Genomic DNA, 24924 nt, shown 5'->3' with positions numbered 1-24924 from the left:
CCTCGGTACATAAAGAAGCAATTCAAAGCTCATGGCCACCTCGACCTCGCTGACAGGCTGTGATGTGCCACTACCGTAGAGAAACAAGCCAAGCAACAGAGAGATCTTTGAAGACAGCGGTATCATTGAAAGCGAGCAGACAGGCAAAAACGCATATCTGAATGCTGATCCCAAAACATGGCTCTGCTTCCCCAAACGGCATCATTAAAGCCTTACTATCTCCTGAGTGGGTGATGAGGGAAGGCAATGGTTCCTCCATCTCTCTTCCTGCACTAAAGCTGAGATGTGGCCCACAACAGTGGATCAGCGCACACTGTGCATGAGTGCTCATGTACTAAGGGCAGTGATCCCTGGAGATAGATCTAGACAGACAGGCAGAGGTTGAGTCTTTGCACATCTGAGAGAGAGGGAGTTACAGTCAGTGGTTTTTCAGGATAAATGATCAACTTTTGTGGGACATTTAACACAACCCAGAGCCCTCATTATTATTTTTTCCCTGAAAATGAGTACCCCCCCTTTTTTTTGAGTACAACTTTCTCAAAGGAAGAACTGGATTTAACAACAGTGAAGGGGAAAATAATATTTTCATTTGTTTTATCTTGTTTAGATGTGAAGAGAATTGAAAAATAATATTTTCATTTGTTTTATCTTGTTTAGATGTGAAGAGTATTTTACAATTTTTCAGGAAAAAAAAGCATAAACTTCTCATGAAATAAACAGTGCTATATCTTTTGATTCTTCCTGTGGGAATAAATTTATACTTAGCAAAAACTGTCAACTAAGTCTGCAAAATTATTTAATTCAACAGGGTTATTGGCATCTGAATCAAATGGTATACATAATGCTTTGGTTTGTTTTGAAATATTTTTGTGCCCTGGCAAGAATCCCCATATTAAATGCAAAATACTGGTCTCATTAAGGTTCTGATATTTTAGTTATGAAAAGCACAGGTGCCAAATGGATCAGTATTGTTAAAGGTTCTAAAATATAGGAAATGATGGAAATAGGCAATTCATTTCTAAATTAAATGAAAAACAAAAGTAGCTTACTATCCTTTAGGTCTTCCCCTCAACTCTTCTCAGCTTTGTGTTTCTCTTCCTCTACCCTCCCTTTCACTTGTTCCATCAACAGGTTTGGGATTTATACAAAGAATCTGAATCTTAGAAAGTTCAAGATCATTCTTGTTGGTTAGAGCCTAAAAATATATCTAAATGCACACACAGCATGCTATTACTTCCACTAAATTACCGAAGGCATTCTAAACAAATAACCTTCTAATGTGAAAGTTGTGGCTCAGTAGTTGTGTGTACTGAAACACATATTGCATACTAAAGCCTATTGGGATTATTCAAAAAGCACAAATTCTATTAATGCAAGCTTAAAATTCTCAAGAGAAGTGCAATAAATGCTCTATCATGTGAGAAAGGAAATTGGAGGAAAAATTAAGCCTGATAACTAAGTGAAAATGTTTCCACTTTTGGAATATCCCTCTGTTCTTTCAAATATTTAGAGTTCTCTAGTAATTTTGTTGTGATTTCATTCTAGCTTTTAGGTTTGTCTGAAAAACTTTACTCCATTTTCCTAGGCTACCATATGTAATTTATTTTTCTTTGACTCTATCTTTTCAGGATTCAGCTTGTCTTATAGAGTATAACACCTGGTATCCACCTTCTGTGCTACCCCTCTGCCCAGCCACTATGGAGCATGGCCATCAGTCTGGTGCTGCTTGCCAGTTTCCATAGAGACAGGAAGCACTTTGGAGAGCCATGTTCCATTGCAACTGCCAGACCAAAGGCAGGGAAGAAATAAAGCTGGCGGGCAGTGGGTCTTGCAAGGCCAGGAAGGTTGGAAGGGCTTTTTCCTCCTGATATCAGGGCATAGCAGTGCCAAATTGGCAGCTTCAGCAGTTACAATCCCATAGACCAGATCCTGGTGTTCACTAAGGCCATTGTGAGAGACCCATTCTGCTCCCAACTCCGGGAGCAGAATCTCTGTGTATTCAAAGGTTGGCCCAGGGCCTTTGTTGGCTTCTGATCCATGACAAAAGGCTCTTTCAGATTTACAGTGGCTCCCACAGCTCCTGACCCAAGATTCTCCTGTAGAAATTTCACCTCTCTCCCTTCTCCAGAATGTGATAATAGGTTTTCCTGGACATTCATATCAGACCAGGAAACCAATGGGATTACCATTGGGTTGTACCCAACTAACCTACAGAGTGACTGTGAGAAGGCGACCCACTTAACTATGTAACATTGTATCAAAACTAGTTACCATTTGCTGCATCTATGATTGGATTTATAATTAGAATCAATTCTTGATTATCAGGATCAGGGCTAGCCCTAAAGAAATTTGTAATGTAGGTGAAATATAGCATCAGTGCCTTCCCATATATTTCAAAAATGTTTTTGTGTGATTGTATACCTCAGCTTTCTGTACTATAAATATTCCCAGCAGTTTTTCTTTCTACCTAGATTTCTTTAATTTCACCATTAACTTTATATTACTCAACCATATCACAAAATTTTTATTTTCCTTAATTTATAAAATTCTAAATTTCAGAGAATTATTTATAAAATCCTAGGAAATGTGGTTTTATGCTGGCTTTATAGTCTTGCTTAGTGGTTGTATTGCCTTAGTATGTTTTAAAACATTATCTGATTTTTAAAAGGACACCGAATATTTTAAAAACATATATTTGTGTGACATCAGTTGTTTTCATTCTTTGCTTATGCCTATTATTCTGTGAAAATGTATAATAAACAAAATGTATTAAAATATCATGGATTCAGACTAAATATAAATATATTTAGCTTTGCAGCTGAAATAGATTTTTGAAATAAAAATATTAGAATATATTTAATTTCATTAATTTATCTATATTCATTTTATTCTCTAAAAAATTTATAGTCTTCTCAAGAATTCAAACAATATTGAATGAGTGTCTATAATTTTTTAAGGATAAATGAACTTGATTAATTATTCACATTACTCATAAAGCTGTTTTTCTTCCTTTCACATAGATCTTCAAGTATTATGACGTAGAAAAATAAAAAGCAAAGGAAATAATTTTAAAATGAAAAAGGAAACTATGTCTTACAAAGCATTCTAAAAGAATAAGAGAATTTAAAAATTATTTTTATAACCAGAAAAGGTAACATGTAATTATCAAGTGTGTATAAATTCATTTTATCTTTCTAGAATAGTGCTTTCAGGGTGAATGAGCAAGACCTAAATAGAACTGACTAGCTTTACTTGCTAACTGATGAACATTTGAGAGGCAGCCTTCCAGAGAAAAGAAATTTATGACCACAATCACACTCTGGTTCACAGTGAAGCTCAATCACGTAACTAAATTCTAAATTGAGATGTCAACCTGGAGGAAATATTCTGGAAAGGAACACACAGATGGTAGGACTCTTCTGAAGACAGGGTGAGGAATATAGTGCTAAATGTACAATAATCAATCTTCTGGAAGTAAAAAAAAAAAATGCACTGAGTGGGACATAACTTTTAAATTTGAGTTTCCTGGGAAAACTTCAACCTGAGTCTAAAAAGGGGGAAAAGTGCTCACTTCAGCAGCACATATACTAAAATTGGAGTGATACAGAGATTAGCATGGCCCCTGCACAAGTATGACACATAACAAGGAGGAAAATGATCTCTATATTTTTGATGTTACCAGGTAGGTCTTAGGATGTCCATATATTTAAAGGAAACAACAAAATTGAATTATAATACACTTTAGAATATTTAGTAACCCAAGGAAATTTAAAAGTCCTAATAACATTTTTAGGAACAAATTAAATAGAAAGAATTCAAGAAAATAAAGCAAGCATTATTAATTCCCTACTTCAAATATACAATTGCTTAAAAATTACAAAAGGCAGCTAGTAAAATAAGGTTAACATAGTAAGGAAAGCTATAAATTTAGAAGACATTAGGACTTCAGTCTGGTTTTTATGCTGATATTCCCTGATTCCTAATGAAAAAAAATATATAAACCAAGTCAAATTAATTATTGCCTAATATATTGTTGCAAGTTAGTGATTTGACTTAGTTGTAGGAGATATATTTTGATAACATATTTCTTTTGGATTGTGCCACATATTTGCATACTCAGCAAGCATAAAATTATTTGACTACTAGCCAAGTTGCCTATACATTAATATTCTTTTCATATTTTATTCTCTGCAGAAAATTTAAATAATTGCATTGGAACACCAAGTAGAGATGTTCATGTAAAAAAGCAACAGATGTCTACTTGAATTATAACTCCTTGAATTAAGGGATGTAGTAAGAAATTTTGAGATGGCATAGATACAAGTTACATCCAAGAAAAAATACAGTATCAAACATATCATCCAATAATGTGCAATCAGTTTATATTAGGCATAAGAACTATACACATCAGTGTATACAATGTTAGGGCTCTCTGAAACCTATCTTCACACCTATAGTGAATCTTGACTATAAAATATACTTCATGACATTAATTTATTCAACAAGTACATTCTTTGTACCTAAAATGTGCTTCAAATGGTAGGTGCTAGAGACACAACTGTGAACAGCTAGAAACGATGTAACGTTTTATCTTTAGAGTTTACCGCCTAAAGATAAGCAGCAAAACAAGAAAACACATTTTTGCACAGGAAAGGCCTGGCTAAGAAAGTGGTGAAATTTCTGCTAAAACCTAAATGAGGAGAGAGACCCAGCCATTTAAAAATTGCCAAGGACACTTATGTGGGAGAGAGGTAGTCAGTGTTGGAGAAATTAAGTTAGCCGTTATCAAAGATCCTAAGCAAGAGGCAGGAAAGAGGTTGACTATTCAAAGATCTGAAAACAAAACAAAAACCACTGAGTCTAATGCATGAAAAGCGACAGACTAATGGTCCAATACAGGGTAAAAAGAACATGAAGGCCAAATCATGCAGGGCTTTTCCTGTCTTCATCAGGAGCTTGAATTTATTATAACCTGCAATGTCAAGCCATTGAAGGAAGTGACTAAGTGTTTTTTCTGGTAATCATTATTTCTGAATCAAGGATTTGTAATCTTAGAAATGAATTGTGGTAGAAATATTGTTTATAATCAAGAACTTTGTTGAGAAAATATTTTAAAAATTCATTAAATCATGAGATAATCTGTAAAGGTAACTAATCTTGGTATTTTTTTAACTTTCCACAGTGAATAATCTAGTAAATGGAGACCCATCTTTCACTTGAGCTTGTACTAAAACATTGTTATCCATAGTTCCATATCCCCCCGCTCTTTGAGAGACAATTTATTCCTTACTTCCATTCCAAAATGCCATTGCTTTGGGAAGTGCCTTGTTATTAATAATGGATAACTTCTGTTTTATTGCCTGTTTTAAAAGCTACAGTAGTATCTGGGAGAAAAGAAAGTATTGCTGGTAAGCTATCTATGGATGTACACATTATTTTTAAAACAGTGTTCTTTTTCAAAGAGATATTTCTCTGAATGGATAACAACCCCATGCTTTCAAATAAATAATGAGTTCTCAAAGGACTGTAAAGTGAAGTAATAAAATATTTGAATTTATCTCCTGCATAAGAGTATATTTTATAAAGTTGATAAAACAATTCTTCCCTTTGATTAATATAACGGAAATGAGTGTTTTCTGTTCTAATAACAGAATTTGTATGCCCAAGGAAACTATTAGCATAGTGAACCTGAGACAGGTAGAAAATTCTTGATAGCAGAGGCAGAAACATATTACTTTTCATTCTCTAACAGGCATATGTTATTGCTTTGGACATAGTGGGCATATATTTTTGAACACATGAACCTGTGTTCAAAATGATACCACCCGAATTATGTAAGTGTTGATCAATATGTGGTAACATATAAATCAACTTGGAATACTCCCTAAGGAGCAAGCTCCCTTTTGAAAAAAAAAATGTAATAACACAGTGGTTAATAGGATGTGTTTTTCACTGTTTGATCATTTCTGAATGCACAAAGATTTCATTAATGTTGATTTCACCCATCTTGTCCATGTTTACATCCTTTGATGTTCAAGTCCTTTGTAGTGCCACATTAGATCTAGGGGAACATTGCCCTATGAGAACAAGTGGAAACTGCTGTGGGAAAATATGAAAATGAAACTTGATACTTTGTACAGATATGTACAGATAAGTCAGCTCAAAGAATTATACTTCTGATGAGGCAGAAAAAGAATTAATATTACTTTCTCATATCCCTTCTTGGGGTTAGTATATTTTTAATCTGTTAATAGAAAATTATAATGAATTGGAATATTTCAAATGGAAATTATTAAAATTAAACTTCAATAAAATAAATCATGATGGAATTTAAAATATTTCAACTGATTACTTAAATTTTAAGAATGCATGTTCTGGAGAGATGGTTGCAAACTGATAACTGGAAAGAAATTATTGATAGCAAAACCAGTGATCTCTTCACTACAATATTATAAAGAAACAGTTAAGAGCTGGTTCTTGGTCTTCCCTTTAGTTTCAGGAAATCCTAAAAAGTTGACTCTTGATCGAATCATCTTTGCTTATTCAAGGAGTTCATAGGTGTATACTGGATCCAAAATAAATGAGAACTGGGGAGTAGGCTGTGTATTAGACTGAGCACCTACATTTCATTGTTGGGAATATTTGTTGAATAATAAATTAGGATTGATTAAATGACATTGTACCAGAGAATGGGAACTGTCTTTCACAAGATATAATCTTGTGAAAGCTGCACACCTCCAAAGGCGTCAAAACTGAATAGACTCCAAGGGTGTCTGAGTGGCTCGGTTAGTTAAGTGTCTGCCTTCTGCTTGGGTCATGATCCCAGGTCCCTGGGATCGAGCCCCGCATAGAGCCCTGAACTGGGTTCCCTGCTCAGCAGGTAGCCTGCTTCTCACTCTCCCTTTGCAGCTTCCCCTCCTCATGCTCTCTACCTCTCAGTAAATAGAATCTTAAAGCAAAACAAACAAACAAAAAAACCTGAATAGACTCCAGAGCTGAAGGCTTCTCTGAGGTGTGGTACCTAAATCAACTCCGTCTTATTTTGTATAAGGAGTAACTGTGCACATTCAGAGACATTTCAGGGAGTCACAAAGCCTCTGCTAATTCTCAACATCCTTGTTGTATCACTTGTCTTGTGAACCTTTAGGTACATTTAATGTTGGATAAAGCCTGTTGTGTCTCATGGATATTATTATATACATGAAACCAAGAATTGTACTGCTGCTCTAAGAAGGTGGGCACTGCAACCATAATATCAGAGTAACAAAAAATATCATTTGTTCATATAGTCTTTCAGCTGAGATAATGCTCGTCCAGTAAGGATAGTCACATTATTTATGCTCAAAACTATTTCTATTTATTCTGTTTTCTTTCCAGATCAGATTGAAACTAAATAGACTGCCATATTTCATGAATTCTACACATAATTGGTGCAAAAACTGATTTTCATTTCAAATTTCTAGTCTTATGTGCTTTGACAGATCTGAAACCAAAGATGTATGCTATGCTAGATAGATACAGACAGATAAATATATGTATTTTTCTCTAGATATAATATATAAATAAAATATATATGATGTGATGTATATTATTAGTAACAGCTGATATATCTTATAGCTTACATTTAAATGTCCATTGGATGCTGTGTTTTGCAAAAATTTTAATAAATCCTTGGAAGGTACAGATTTTTCAAATTTAAGCCACTGATTAGGATAAGCCACAAACTCAGAGAGCTATTGTAAAAACAAAACAAGACAAAACAAAACAAAAATTGCAAGTGTTTGGGGTATTGGCAGCAACATGGCAATAAGTATACACTTCTGACAACTATTTTTGAAATAGCAAATGTGTGTGTTAAAAAAAACAATAATTATGTTTAGTAATAATTCATTAAGTTCATGTTGGAGATTAAAATCCCAAATCTCCCTATTTAAATAATTGATCAGCTAATCTTAAAGGTACCTACAAAGATGACTATGAAAAAAATGTACATGATTTTTTGACAAAATTTTCTCACCAAGAACAATAATCAGCTCTTCACATTTAAGGGTCCAATTTCTGTAAACAAAGTTCTAAATGCATGGAATCCACCATTACTCAAAATTTTCTAATGAATGATAAAATTCAATAAAAGCTGCTGTTTGTTACAATTTGAATTTCATTAGTACTAAACTCATATTTATAATGCCATGATAGTTACTTTGAAAATATATAATGCTTATTTAATGAGGGAATTTTGACATGTAATGTGCTTCCTTATTTTATTTTATTTTTTTTTTGATTAAGCTTGTGTAGCCCCAGGGCACAGGAAATATCGACTCATATGGCAGGGTTGATAAGCATCAATTCTCCCTGCTGACTTGGGCCAGCATGCTGCTCATGAATCCAGCAGATGTTTCTACTATCTGGGCCAATGGAAACCTTATGGACCTTTTTTCCTTCATCTCCTCCCAGGAGCAAATGTTAACACAGCAGAAATTTGGATGCATGCCAAGTAGAAAGCAGAAGTGTTGGTGAGAAAATAGGGTACACTCTTATCCATAAATAGTGGTCATCATTGGTTTGAATTGAGTATTAAACCATTTATAATGGCTTATTTTTGTGCATTTGCTACTTCATTTAACCAAATCCCTGTAAACACTACTGTTTATAACATAACAGTACTTATCCAAACACATAGAGCTAATCCTTGAATATGTTAATTGTTTTAAGATATAAACCAGAAAAAAAAGAATCTTAATATAAAAAGTAGAACAGTTTATTTCTAATAATATTTTTCTTATATGAATGGGAAAACTACTTAATTGTCAACTTTCAGATTACTAAACTTAATTTACGTTTTGTTGACGTCATGTTAAAAAGTAATAATAGTGGGGATCCCTGGGTGGCGCAGCGGTTTGGCGCCTGTCTTTGGCCCAGGGCGCGATCCTGGAGACCCGGGATCGAATCCCACGTCGGGCTCCCAGTGCATGGAGCCTGCTTCTCCCTCTGCCTGTGTCTCTGTCTCTCTGTGTGACTATCATAAATAAATAAAGCCACTCTGATCAACTAAAGAATCTTAAGCAGCCACTGAGGAAGAGACGTGCAGAAAACCGAGAATTCCCAGGACATGATGGGTGGAGGACTTCAAATTCCTTGCTTATAAAAACTAGATTTAAAAAAAAAAAAAAGTAATAATAGTGGGCTCAGTTTTGATAAAAATGTCCCAGAAAAAATAATTATTTAAATGATTAATCTCAGCACACTTTATTGCAGATCATTCTTATTTAGTTGAATTTTAAATGTACACTCTCAAGAATGCAATCTGGTTAAATTCGCGGAGCTCTCCCTTACCTGTCCATCCCTCTGGCCATCCTCACTCACACTGACCCAGTGAAGGGTCTATCAGTTTTGTAAGATTTAGATTTTTATCACTTATATTCAAATTCTATATTTTAGAATTCTCTCTCACCTCTATATAAGTCTTCTTCTCTAACCAACACATTAATTTAAAGGTAAAGTTGTTGAGGTGGCATATGTTTCTTAGACACCAAAACTATGTATTTCCCCCACTTATTATAGTGTAACAGGATGTATTTCCTGCTGACACAGGGGTAAAAAAGTTAGGAAAAAATTTTGAGTAGAGAAAGAATTTACTACTTGTTAATTTTCACTTACTCTAACATTGTTTATTGAACACCTACATTAAATGCAAATGAAAAGAAATAAAGTGGATAAGCATACTACATACTATAATACTTAATGGGAGTTGTTTCGATAAGGTCAACATTGACAATGTCCTATGATATACTCAATGTACTCACAAAGCTATGTTGAGTGGCTGCTTGACAGAAGACTTGTTTTCATTTGTTTCCATGATTACTTTAGAAAGGGCATGTCTCTGAGTGAAATAGCATAATGTAATTAGCTAAGAAATATTGGCAATATTTTCAAATGCTTCCTGTGCATAGCACTTATGATAGGTGTAATAAAAAAACACACTCATATAACTATTCAATGCCAAACATTTAATAGTTTCCACCTTATACTCTGACTGTCAGAAACTAAATTTTAAATTCCTTGCAAGATTTTGTGAGTGTTACTTAGCTTTGTAAATGAGAATGGAAATTCTGGTCCAGAAATCTGGCAAACAGGGCCACAAGACAGAGGCACTATAGAGATTTAATCGCCTATAAAAGTATTCTTAGCAAGCTGTACAATGTTTGGTTCAATGAGGAATCAAGATGATGGAGATTTTACATCTTAGCGAAACAACCACAGACACAATTCCTGTTTTTATAATGAAAAAGGCCTCAACAAATAGATGATCTTTTCATTTTCTATAATATATTTGAGAAAGAGACTTCAAAAACCTTGCAGAAAGCTCAGGATTCATGAAATAACATATAAAAGAATCTACAGTAGGCTCATACCTGCATCATCCAAGACAATCGAATTATTGTTTGTTATGAAAGAGATAATGGAATATAGTACCTAAAGGTAGAGAGAGGCATGTAAATCCATATGCCAAAATGAACAATCGTTCTACTTCTAGCTATTGCCTTCATGATTCTAGCATATATCAGGTAATCAAAAATATATATTGTTTATAAAATATTCAATTATTTCAGTACTAAAATAACTTGAGTTTTAAAAATAACAGCAAGAATTAAAGACCAATTGATGAAAGACAGAATGGAAAGAAGCCAGTTAAAGAGTGACTTTTGTTTACAGGTATATGATAGGATAGATGGTGGTGTCACTAATCAAGATCTAGGCACAAAAGGAAAAGCGGTATATTTGTTATTTTTTTTTTTCATTTTAGCAAACCACTCCAAAACAATGTCATACATCAACTACTATTTTTGTAGTACACTGTTATGTGAAGTGCAAATTTTTACTGGACTTTACTGGGCAGTTCTTATCATCTTGGCTGTGTTCCCTAATACATCTATGGTCAATTACCAGTCATCTGCTTTTGGGGGCTTTGCTTCTGGGGATAGGCTGGCTGTCATCTGGGATGACAGGTGGTGACTGGGCTTAATATCACGGCTTCTGGCTCCCAAGAGTACAGCCCAAAGAACAAGAATTTTCCAAGTCTCTTCTTGTTTCAAGTTTGTTATTGTCCCATTGGCCAAAACTAGTCACAGAGTCAAGCCCAGAGTCAATGCAGAAAGAGACTACCCAAGTGAACAGATATAATGTAGTGTGAGCAAAATAGCAGCTATTGGATGAAGAGACTAAAGTAGTTGATTATTGAGGGTGGTATATTTAAAGGCAGGGAAAATAATTAAGAATGAAAGATTTCTGTACTTCCAACTTCAAACTTAAAACCAAGTTTATAAAAGATCAGAGTCATGTCCATGGGGAGTGACCGCCAACATGCCTTAGTAGCTTTGCCATGAAACAAGTGAAAGGAGAAAACAGAATGCAATGTTTTAGAAAAATGAATAAGAGATGATCAAATAAAGATATTAAGTATAATGAAGACTTTTGAAGAAACTTGACAATTAAATTGAACAAAAGAAGAGATTGATCAGAGAATACAGAATTTGAGGGAAATTTTTGTTGTTTAGTTGTTTACTTCTATATACAACTTAGCAGCAACTACGCTGTACAATCTTCATTCTGACTTAGATGAATTCTACCTGTTCTAAAGGAAAATTATTTTATAAATGTTTGCTTTGATCCACCAGGCAGATTGAGAAGAGTAAGAATAGCCAGTACCAGTATTTTCCCACTTGAGGAAAGGCATCTCAAATCAGGGGCCTACTTTTAGATCAGTAATATTGATAGGTGTTGGTCAGTACAGTCTTTTTTGAATAAATGTGTTGTCCATACTCTCTCTTTTTTTTCTCCTAATGGCAACATTAACAAAACTCATTTAAGTTTTGTTATTTTTTAGACAAAAATATATTATAAAACTAAATAAGAGTATATCTGACCTCACACTGCAGACTTTTTGCAAATAATCTTGATCTTTATTTTGAAAATATTATTCATTTTCAAATGCTGTGGAAGCCTAAGAAATACTTCTTTATTTCTTCATGGTACATTGATAAAAATGCTACTAGCCCACTAGATATTTCTTATCTCTTACATCTTCAGCAGTACAATCATTGTTAACCAACCTGTTGTACTATATTCTTCTTCTGTACCTAAAATAAATAAGTAAATCTAACAGAAAACATAAGAAAATAAATGAGGTTCTCATTGAATAATAATCCTCACAAATGTACATCTGTCCAATTTTCTTTACACACATGGTAAGAACACACTATCTACAGATGTATAATATAGAGAATAATAAAAAGATGCCCAGGTTGAACAAGGAAGAATTTAGGCATGGCATGATTGTTTCTGAGAGTGAATTTACAAATATGAAGTCATGTAAAAATAAATTTTATGTTTAAAAGGAAACATTGAAAAAATATCAAGTTATACAAAAGAATGCACATTCTCCTTTGACAAAAAATACGACCTATACAGACCCGAGGTCGTGAAATACCTAAAATCCCCTTAAGGATTCTCATAATCTTATAAGTGGACAATGGCTTAGAGCAAAATTCCATCTTAGATTTAACAGTGATTAAATCTAATCAAGTAATAAGTCCTCTTGTGCTGAAGGAAAAAGCATGACTATCATGCGCATTTGGCAAGAGGGATTTATTTGTGTATTATGCAATGCAAATAAAGTGTATGAAGTGTGTCCTTAGAATGGCATGCATAGGTTTCTGCTCAGATGGGGAGAGATAGTTAAATGGACAAGTAAAAATGAAGCAAAGCAACTTTAGAAGAAAGGGAAACTGAGGCCTAGAGAGTAGAGTGACAAGTCTGAAAATCAATAGGAGGTGGGTGGTGTCATATATATAAAAACATATGAGTTATAGTCATAATAAAATATTTTTATTTAGAACTGTGTATGGATACACACTGATGCTGAAATATTTCTTTGAGCAGGAAGTAGAAATGACACCCTTTCTAAATAATGCTTTTCAATAAGTGCATTTTTAACCACAAAATAATAAAAGCAAATTAGCAATTCTATTTTCATCTCCCCCCCAAAACATTTTCAAAAGTTTTTCTCTGGCTATAGAGTTATGCTAGCCAAATTAGATCCCTCCAAATGGATATCCTAGATCATTTCTTCTTGCCTTCATATAGAAGTCAATAAGGATTTTTGTACTGTTCCCTGACTACATCCCTTGAAGATGATATAATCCATACCTATATTAAAATGAGATGGGATGTAATATTAGTGAGTTCATCCACTTTGATTTTAAAGTTTGCTTCCTGAAGATTGTTCATCATTTCTGTGTGGTTCAGACTAGCTTCTCTTGCAGCTTTAAATTGGGACACTTGAAAAAGTATTCTATAAATTGGTTTGGCTGTAAATTTGCCAATTTAGGATAAGATTCTTACTGAACACTGATTTTATACATTTGTATTGAATGATGTAAATTGTGAGAAAACTTCTTATAAAATGAAATTTTAAATCAGGAATATTGGAATAGAAGGGTGAGACAGTAAAAAGAATAGCAGAGGTGAGAGGCAAAGAAGCAATCATGAAAACATGAGTTTAAAATACAGCAAATAAGCTCCATGCAACTAGATACATTAGAATGTCATGAGAAGAATGTCATAAGGAATTTATTTATGAAAATGATAATGCTGAAAGACAAAATGAGAAATTTGCATAAGTAGATGAAAGTTAGCAGATGAAATATATGCATATTTATGTATACTTTGGAAATATAATAAGCAATGAATTTGAGATGGTTTAAAAGGAAACATGAATAAATAATATATAACCTGATTTATACTAGAGAAACAAATAAACAGGAATGAATTAAATTGTGATTCAAAGACCATATCAAATCAAGTCATATTATTTATCAGAACTTTCAGGCATACCAAAGATATAACCCGGTTTTCAATACTTAGCATATAACAAAAGTTATATGGGACTCAGATTTCTCTTTCAACATGGGAATCTTCGAGTAAATAGATACAATCAACACAACTGGGAAGTAAAACAATTATAATTGGGCATTTATTTATGTCAGATATTAGAAATAAAATTTTTTCTTAAAAATGCTTTCCCCCCCAAAAAAATGCTTTACCACTTATGCTGAAATATTACATTTCTCTGATGCACAAAAATATAGTCCCCTCTAAGTAAAGGGCAGAAATAATTTCAAGATGTATATTATTGTTGCCAACAACATAAATAACATTAAGTTATGAGTTTTAAAGTATATAGCTAGGGAATAGCAAGATGGGAATTTCAAATTAGATCTCATATTAAATAATTTTCTATTCAACTATCCATCCAAAACCAATTTATTCAGTGTCCACTGTTTGCCAAACATTACGATACGCATGGGGTTGTAAAATTATATTAAAAATGAAGATGATTTGAGTTCAGCAATGTACATGAATTTGAGATAGTCAAGTAGAGGTTTTTAATAAAATAATATTCTCTCTCTTTCATATTCTTCTCAAGATGAATGCCCTTATTTTCAAATCTTAAACTACCAGGTCTCTTTTATCATAAACAAGTTACAGATGCGTTTTTCTGTTGATAATTTATTTTTTCTCCAAACAGAAACACTATAGTAAACCTAGAATGAATGATGCTTTCCTATTTTATATTTGTTATAAATTTTAGTTAATTAAAAACTTATCAATTAAAACTTTCCTGGAATAGCAGTAATAAGGTAAAATTATTTTTAAAGGTAAAATTATGATTTTACTATGAAAATTGCTTATATATTTTCATTACATACAAAAAACCTAATTCATAGATTGTTTTAAATTGCTGAAATATATAATATATAATATAATATAATATAATATAATATAATATGGTTTGTATATTGATATGTGCATTAAAGTAATTTTCTAGACCAGCGAATTCATGTTAGAAATGGTTGCCTGTACTAAAATTACAATTCTTTTTTTGCTCTAAAAATCCTTTAATAAAAACCTTCTACTTTTTAAATTACCAAATTATTTTAAAGGTAATTTAGTACCTAATAACATGTAGGCATGAATGAATTTATTTCAATAGCAACTGTGTGTTGGAGCATGGTTTTCTCATAAATGAGAACATAATTCGTTTTGCATGTCAGTAAGTTTATTGTATCAGATTGCATGTAACTTAAATAATGGAAGATCAACCTCTAGTAATCTTGTAATACACAAATTCACCTAGTGTAGCATCAAATCTATTTTATAGAGTATATTTGAAGGAATCAAAAATATCAAAGAGCTAAAGAACAGGAGTCTGCATAGATAGAAAACCCAATTTAAACTGAATGGAAATGATTATCTTAATAAGGCATTCTGAATGGATTGTATATTACAGGCTTATATAGCTACAGCATAGTCATCACAACGTGTTAAATGCTATGTAAATATCTTGAACTCTGTATGTAAGACCTGAGCCATGTACCAGTGTATTATTAATTCCTGCATTAACAGAACCAATATCAGTAGTAATGCCATTGTGCTATTATAGAGCAAAGAGTTTTTAAAGTAGGATAATTTTAATTGTTTTGCAGAAATAGGAATGCTCTCCTTTTTAAGATTTGAAATAATTGGGGGCACCTGGGTGGCTCAGTGCTTAAGCAATTACCTTTGGCTCTGGTTATGGTCCCAGGGTCCTGGGATCGAGTCCCACATCAGGCTTTTTAAAAATGAAAACTTTACAATATCTTTTTATTAAAATGCATCTTTGTTAATGCTGTTTTGCGTATGGTGACTGTACTACCATACACAAATGTTTCATTAAATCTTCCTCCTTAAACTGCTGAAAATAATTGCTGTCTTTTATTAATTGCTTCTTTCGCATGACAAGAAATTCCACCACAAATAATGCCATATAAAATGTATTTAAGTTATTCACATTAAATTTAAAACATCCATATGCATATAAAGTCAAATGAATATTTCCCTTGTCCATCTAAACTAAGAGGTTATGCATTTGTTTGTTGATAGACAATGTCTATCATGTCTGATCTTAGACACTTGGTAATTTTCAGCTGGAGCTAAAATTCGTATTCTTTGGAGAAAGTAAAAGGATGTTCCTGAGAAAATAATGATATGAGGTTGAAAAATGCAGGCAAAGAATACAATGAAAGTACAAAAGCTATGCACCAAGGGTAATCAAAGACAAGTTCCTCAAATATAACTTTCGAAGCTAGAAGTACATGCCTCAAAAATGAATTTCACATTTTTCTCACTAGGAATAACATCTTCTCTTAAAAAGGAAATATCTCATCTATTGAAGTTAATAATTTAATTATTACTTATATGAAATTTTGCCATTTAATCAACCTGTAGTCTTTTTTATCCATTAAATGCACATTTATACATATTACTTTAATACTTACCATAAAAATGCATCGGTCTTACTACTAGGTATCAGGAATGATCAATATTGAAATGGACTCTAACTTTCATGAAACTTTAAGTACAGAAAAATCAAGGACATTAAACTAGCAAGGAGAAATCTCCAGTCTTTCTCTGAATGCTGTTGTAGGTGACTGATCAGATCTCAGATAAAAATGCACCAGAAAGACACCTGGATAGCTCAGCAGTTGAGTATCTGCTTTCAGGTCAGGGTGTAATCCTGGAGACCCAGTATCAAGTTCCACAACAGGATCCCTGCATGGAGCCTGCTTCTCCCTCTGCCTCTGTCTCTGACTCTCTCTCTGTGTCTCAAATAAATAGATAGATAAATAAATAAATAAATTAATTAATTAATTCATTCATTCATTTAAAAATGCTTCTGAATACATTACCTTTTTTTTTATTTTATTTTGTTTTGTTTTGTTTTGTTTTTAAAGATTTATTTTGGTGAATTGCTAAACACCAGAAACTGTATCAGCAGCGGTGAGGGACAACCCAAAATCTGGCCTCTAGATAAGACCGAAAAAGACGTAAAATACATCTGGATGCTTCTTGATCCTCAATAGCATTTTGTATTTTGTGGTCTGCATAAATATCTCTCCCACTAAACTGACTTCTTAGTTAATCCCTGGCATCCAGTATCCTGCATGCTAAAAAAGGGATGGTGGTGGTTAATATTGCCTAATGATAACTAATTATTAACTGGTAGTTTATAATTCTGTAGTGAACTATATGTTGGTTATTACTCACTGCACCAACAGAAGTAAAATTAAGTCAGAAATACAGAAATGTATTTTGTATCTGAGAATCAGTCTCTATCTTCACTCAAGGTTTTTATTGAAGAACTTAGGTATTCCACAAGTTATGCTTAGATAAACATATACACATAGGAGTCTAAGACATACTTTGTACATACATGTGTTTAAATATAGATTTGAGTAAGGTAAAGGCAAATTTCAATATTAAAATGCCACAACTTTGAAGCTAAAAACACTGAAAAGAGCTTAATGGTAAAAAAAATCAGTTCACACTATGAAAGTTCTCTTTTTTCATACAAATGCATGTAAGTGTCTTGTCTTGCACAGTTTTGAAACGCGTCTAACTTGTTTTATGTTTTATAAATTCTTTGGTTACGAACGATCCTGCTAACCTCATCTTTGTTCTCTCCCCATGATATTTTCATTTGCCTCCAAAAGTGTCAGAGGTGCACAGATTCTTTTATCCATACATTTTACACACACACTTAAAAAAAAAAAAAAAGGAAAAAATACAATACTATACCAACTTGTAAAGGTTCAGTGCATTTACTACCCCTTTTGCTGAAAAACTTCACCTTTCTTGATTTATGACATTCTAGTTCAACTTGGAAAAAATGAAGCCAGTTCTTTCTGATCATTGACAAAACACTCTTAGGAAAGATCAAAATCTCTTCTTCAGCTCATTATAGATCAGCTACCTAGACCAATAGAACATGAAGAAAGACAGATATTGCATTTTGGAAAAAGATGTTTTTTAGAAATAATTCTATCAGCAGCACATCATAAATTTCTAGCCTGTTCTCCATTTCTTTTTGAATATTTACCTACAAAGTAGAAGCCCTTTTTGAATTCCTTTTTCATTCTCACCTAGATCTCTTCCTCATTTTTCCTAAATATGTTCCTCACATAGATCCATGATGTTTCAAAGTATAAACTCAGAAACTGAGGCCAGATTTAAATTATTCAGGACAGTATGAATAATATCAGGCAAGTATACACTTTACAAATAACTGATGGGACTTATTAAGCAAGGTAGATTTCCCATTATCCAGACGATGCAAAAATACTGAATTCCAGAATATTCCTTGAGAATCTTTTCAATTCCTTCACACTTAAGGTAGTAAATACATATTCTGTTAATACATCCATAGGAGCATTCATTTTTATTCTGCCTCTCTGAAGAGAGATATTGATTGATTCGTGGATTGACCAATGAGTTTAAGAAGTTCAGGATGTGCTGTTATTCTAACATGATAATTACTTAACGTTATTGAATCAATGAACTGTACCCTACACTTCACTGAACAAAATGCTTATGGTCTAATTTAGATTGATAAAGTGCTCACTTCCAGGGCTCACACACCTCTGCTAGAATTATTGTTTTCCAATTCATAAAAATAAGAGGGTTATCTTATTCCATATGAAAAGGGGTTAGAGAGCCATAGAGGAACACATAATAAATGGCATCAATCATGGGACACACGATGAGTGACATTTATCTCAGACCATGAAGTCTAAGCACTCCATCATAGCATTGCTAAAAACAAAAGTTAAAAACATTGCATGTCTGCCCTTGCTGTGAGGCAAATTATCCAAGTGTGTGGGAAAATATAACTGGAAGTAGAGGAAGGGAGAACCGTTTGCTGGACTTGAATGAGGGCATCCATAAGAAGGAAATGACCACAGTTAGTGGAAAGTGAAGAATTAGAAGGGATACTCCAGATACGACAGTTCAGTGTCTTTATGTTTCTCATTATCTGTCATCCCCTTGCCACTTTTTATGCAGATAGGACTTCTGCATATTTCTAGAATGACAATCTGTTTTCATATTTCATCCTACTGCCATATAAAATAATGGTATTTGGACGCATTGCTAGTGGTGCTTCATTTTTAGTGGATTGCACAAGTGTGAAGATATTTAAAATTTTAGCATCCTTCCCAAATAAGCACATAGCATTGGGTTTTCTCCTGGAAGTGACATTAAAGTTGTGCAATTTTACTTTGTCATGTTCCAAATGAGAACATCGAGGCCTCTAGAGGTGAACTAATTGCCACAATGGCACAGTTTGTTACCGGTAGAGTTGGCCGAGAAACCAAAATTCCTGCTTCCCAGTCCAGTACCCTTTTTCTACAATATCTCATTGAATGAGGCTGCAGAATAGCTGTTTTTTTTTTTTTTTATGAACTGCTTATAAATTTGCAATGAGCAAGTACATTTCATTTGAACTCATATTTTTAATTGAGCTATCAATATTTTATGTTCTAGCAGCAAAATACCGAAGTTATTTTTTTCTTCTTTTTCATTGAAGTTGGAGCATTGCAATGTACATGTCACAAAATACTGCATTTTTTATTTACAGAAGACAGACAAAATAAAGAGCCATTATTTGTTCAAATGCAATAAAGTGGTAGCTCTTATTAATATGTGAAATACCGGGGAGGAGGGAAAAGACGGCGGATGAGTAGGGTCCTCAGGTCACCTGTCCCCACCAAATTACCTAGAGAACCTTCAAATCATCCTGAAAATGTACGAATTCGGCCTGAGATTTAAAGAGAGACCAGCTGGAATGCTACAGTGAGAAGAGTTCACGCTTCTATCAAGGTAGGAAGACGGGGAAAAAGAAATAAAGACACAAAAGGCCTCCAAGGGGGAGGGGCCCGCGAGGAGCCAGGCTGAGGCCGGGGCGAGTGTCCCCAGGACAGGAGAGCCCCGTCCCGGAGGAGCAGGAGCTGCACCAACCTTCCCGGGCGGAAAGGGGCCCTCAGGGAGGTGAAGCAGGACCCAGGAGGGCGGGGATGCCCTCGGGCTCCCGGGGACACTAACAGGCACCTGCGCCCCGGGAGATGCCCCGAGCTCCCTAAGGGCTGCAGCGCGCACGGCGGGACCCAGAGCAGCTCGGAGGGGCTCGGGCGGCGGCTCCGCGGAGGGGGCTGTGGGGCGGGAGCGAATCCAACAGCGCAGGCCCCGGAGCACAGGGCGCGGGGACATTGGCCGGGGGAGGATCCGGCCTCCCCCGGGACAGGCAAAGGCCGGGAGGGCCCAGGACAGCGAGGACGCTCCTGCCCCGAGCTGAGCAGATCAGCGGCCCCGCCTGGAGCCCCCAGGCCCTGCAGACGGAGAGCCCCGGAGCTACTGCGGGAGCTGACTCCAGGGCTGCAGAGCTGGCCCCGCCACTGTGGTTGTTCCTCCTGGGGCCTCGCGGGGTAAACAACCCCCACTGAGCCCTGCACCAGGCAGGGGCAGAGCAGCTCCCCCAAGTGCTAACACCTGAGAATCAGCACAGCAGGCCCCTCCCCCAGAAGACCAGCGACACGGACCAGTTCCAGGGGAAGTCAAGGGACTTAAAGTATACAGAATTGGAAGATACTCCCCCGTGTTTGTTTGTTTTGTTTTGTTTTGGTTTGGGTTTTTTTTTTTTTTTTTTTTTTTGCTTTTTGATTTCTGTTTGCTTCCCCCACCCTTTTTTTCCCTTTCTTTCTTTTTCTTTCTCTTTTTCTTCTCCTTTTTCCTTTTTTTCTTCCTTTTTCTTTTTTCTTTTTCTCTTTTCTTTCCTTATATCTCTCCTCTCTTTTTCTCCTTTTGCCAGTACAACTTGTTTTTGACCACTCTACACTGAGCAAAATGACTAGAAGGAAAACCTCACCACAAAAGAAAGAATTAGAAACAGTCCTCACTCCCACAGAGCTACAAAATCTGGATTATAATTCAATGTCAGAAAGCCAATTCAGAAGCACTATTATACAGCTCCTGGTGGCTCTAGAAAAAAGCATAAAGGACTCAAGAGACTTCATGACTGCAGAATTTAGATCCAATCAGGCAGAAATTAAAAATCAATTGAATGAGATGCAATCCAAACTAGAGTCCTAAGGACAAGGGTTAATGAGGTGGAAGAACGAGTGAGTGACGTAGAATACAAGTTGATGGCAAAGAGGGAAACTGAGGAAAAAAGAGACAGACAATTAAAAGACCATGAAGATAGATTAAGGGAAATAAACGACAGCCTGAGGAAGAAAAACCTACGTTTAATTGGGGTTCCCGAGGGCGCCAAAAGGGACAGAGGGCCAGAATATGTATTTGAACAAATCATAGCTGAAAAATTTCATAATCTGGGAAGGGTAACAGGCATTCAGATCCAGGAAATAGACAGATCCCCCCCTAAAATCAATAGAAACCATTCAACACCTTGACATTTAATAGTTAAGCTTGCAAATTCCAAAGGTAAAGAGAAGATCCTTAAAGCAGCAAGAGACAAGAAATCCCTGACTTTTAGGGGAGGAGTATTAGGGTAACGGCAGACCTCTCCACAGAGATCTGGCAGGCCAGAAAGGGCTGGCAGGATATATTCAGGGTCCTAAATGAGAAGAACATGCAACCAAGAATACTTTATCCAGCAAGGCTTTCATTCAAAATGGAAGGAGAGATAAAGAGCTTCCAAGATAGGCAGGAACTAAAGAATATGTGACCTCCAAACCAGCTCTGCAAGAAATTTTAAGGGGGACTCTTAACATTCCCCTTTAAGAAGAAGTTCAGTGGAACAATCCACAAAACAAGGACTGAATAGATATCATGGTGACACTAAACTCATATCTTTCAATAGTAACTCTGAACGTGAACGGGCTTAATGACCCCATCAAAAGGCACAGGGTTTCAGACTAGATAAAAAAGCAGGACCCATCTATTTGCTGTCTACAAGAGACTCATTTTAGACAGGAGGACACCTACAGCCTGAGAATAAAAGACCATTTACCATTCAAATGTTCCTCAAAAGAAAGCAGGGGTAGCCATCCTCATATCAGATAAACTAAAATTTACCTCGTAGACTATAGTGAGAGATGAAGAGGGACACTATATCATACTTAAAGGATCTATCCAACCAGAGGACTTAACAATCCTCAATATATATGCCCCGAATGTGGGACCTGCCAAATATTTAAACCAATTAATAACCAAACTGAAGAAATACTTTGATAATAATACACTTATACTTGGTGACTTCAATCTAGCGCTTTCTATACTCGATAGGTATTCCAAACATGTCTCCAAAGAAACGAGAGCTTTAAATGATACACTGGACCAGATGAAATTCACAGATACCTACAGAACTTTAAATCCAAACTCAACTGAATACACATTCTTCTCAAGTGCACATGGAACTTTATCCAGAATAGACCACATACTGGGTCACAAATTGGGTCTGAACCAATACCAAACAATTGGGATCATCCTCTGCATATTCTCAGACCATAATGCCTTGAAATTAGAACTAATCACGACTAGAAGTTTGGAAGGACCTCAAACACGTGGAGGTTAAGGACCATCCTGCTAAGAGATGAAAGGGTCAACCAGGAAATTAAGGAAGAATTAAAAAGATTCATGGAAACTAATGAGAATGTACATACAACCGTTCAAAATCTTTGGGATGCAGCAAAAGCAGCCCTAAGGGAGAAATACAAGCATCCATTCAAAAACTGGAAAGAACTCAAATACAAAAGCTAACCTTACACATAAAGGAGCTAGAGAAAAAACAGCAAATAGATCCTACACCCAGCAGAAGAAGAGAGTTAATAAAGATTCGAACAGAACTCAACGAAATCGAGAACAGAAGAACTGTGGAACAGATCAACAAAACCGGGAGTTGGTTCTTTGACAGAATTAATAAGATAGATAAACCATTAGCCAGCCTTATTAAAAAGAAGAGAGAGAAGACTCAAATTAATAAAATCATGAATAGAAAGGAGAGATCACTACCAACACCAAGGAAATACAAACGATTTTAAAAACATATTACGAACGGCTATACGCCAATAAATTAGGCAATCTAGAAGAAATGGACGCATTCCTGGAAAGCCACAAACTACCAAAACTGGAACTGGAAGAAATAGAAAACCTGAACAGGCCAATAACCAGGGAGGAAAGTCATCAAAAACCTCCCAAGACACAAAAGTCCAGGGCCAGATTGCTTCCCTGGGGAATTCTATCAAACGTTTAAAGAAGAAATCATACCTATTCTACTAAAGCTGTTTGGAAAGATAGAAAGAGATGGAGTACTTCCAAATTCGTTCTATGAGGCAAGCATCACCTTAATTCCAAAACGAGACTAAGACCCCACCATAAAGGAAAATTACAGACCAATATCCCTGATGAACATGGATGCAAAAATTCTCAACAAGATACTAGCCAATAGGATCCAACAACACATAAACCGCTGTGCCACCCAGGGATCCCGCATATTACATTTTAATAATGATTGCTATTGTGCATGTTTATGAACTTAGCTGACAAGTTTTGCTACATACTGGTTTCTCCCAGTTGGGAAAAAAAAAAAAAAAGAAAAGAAAGCAAGCTACAAATACAACTATTCTCTCATGACCTTGTATGAAACGAGGTAATGTAGTATACTGGTAAGATACTTAAAAAACTCTCATCCTATATTCCACTTCTCAATAATGATGTTTTAATGGTTTAAATGACATATTGAAAGCATTTATTTACCTCATTGGTAATGTATATTTTAAATAATTACCCACATTACCTGAAAACCACTTGTTAATGAGCTAGCTTGGCAAAGGATTAAACATGAGATTTAGTTGATAAATTATCATAGAAGGTATAATAAAGAAGAACTGAAAACAAGAAGATACCTGATTGTCAGGGCAGTAATAAATTATAATAGAAGCAACAAAATCAACAAATGCGAAAATTTACTTCTCGTGTTACATAAAATGATGAAAAGAACCAGATATGAAAGACTTGATAATATACATTAGTTTAGTATGCTAAAAATATAATCTGATCACTTAGCAAACAGCATAGATATTCTATCAACATTCCAAATGCTTTATTTTTGATGAAATTTCTGGAGGCAATAGAGATGAAGAGAGAAAGATATATGCGAGCATCTTCCTCCAACCTGTTTCAAAATTTGGCCAGAGGCTTTTGTGCATGTGAAATTCTGATAAATTTAAACTTTCTGCAATACTACATGCAGTTTTGGGGGACATGGAAGTGCTACAATGTCATGGTTGGTGGTGATACCAGTTTCCTGGGTGGAACTGACAACTACGGCACAGAAGAGGAGACATCAGGTGATACGATAAGAGATCTCAATAGTCCAGAGAGCCTAGAAATTTAGAGTCAAAACTGCATGGATTAAATTACACTATCATGGCTACCCTGAAACTATATTTCTTCTTATCAATAAAAATAAGCAGAGCTGCATATAGTATACAACTAAGCATATTAACTGGAGCTAGATGATGAACATGAAGACATGATTTGACATTTTGAAAGCTCTTTTGGTTTAGGAGACTTGATCTTTTCATTAAATACCTTCAAAGCAGCCATCCAGGTTACTTGTACCTTGGGAGCAGTGCCCCATTGACTAATGTTCAATATTAACAGTCAGCCATTAAGGAGTTAAGGATACACCTAGGCAAATCACATAATATATTTAAATCACTAGATTAAGTTTTAAGATGGTCACTAACAGAACTAAATATGATAATTAGAAATTTTTCAATTTATGGTACATACGTTTTTACTAGCAGTAAAACATTTGACAGTTGCTCATTGCATAAAGTGTTGAATATATATCAAGCAAGTTAAAACACGATACACTAATAGATATTCAATATAAATATTAAATCCATCTGTTGTTCCACACTCTGTAGGATTTGCTAATCTATGCAAAGATAATGGAAAAATTGAACACATATTTATCAAATGGAATACCTAAAGAGGAATGTGGAGATTTTAACACAGGATTAAAGG

General features: G+C 34.9%; 1 protein-coding gene and 1 non-coding gene across 2 annotated transcripts in view; one reads left to right on the top strand and one right to left on the bottom strand.

Moving 5' to 3' along the window:
• CADM2 (cell adhesion molecule 2) overlaps nt 1-24924 on the bottom strand; it is a 319141-nt gene that overhangs the window by 253332 nt on the left and 40885 nt on the right. The gene's annotated exons all lie outside the window — the stretch shown is intronic.
• LOC121479606 lies at nt 3564-3671 on the top strand. The gene has a single exon (XR_005984768.1). It is a non-coding gene; the product is annotated as a U6 spliceosomal RNA (small nuclear RNA).

This window comes from Vulpes lagopus, chromosome 20 (genome assembly GCF_018345385.1).
Source record: "Vulpes lagopus strain Blue_001 chromosome 20, ASM1834538v1, whole genome shotgun sequence".
Lineage (NCBI taxonomy): Eukaryota > Metazoa > Chordata > Mammalia > Carnivora > Canidae > Vulpes > Vulpes lagopus.
This window is presented reverse-complemented; position numbering and strand designations above follow the sequence as displayed.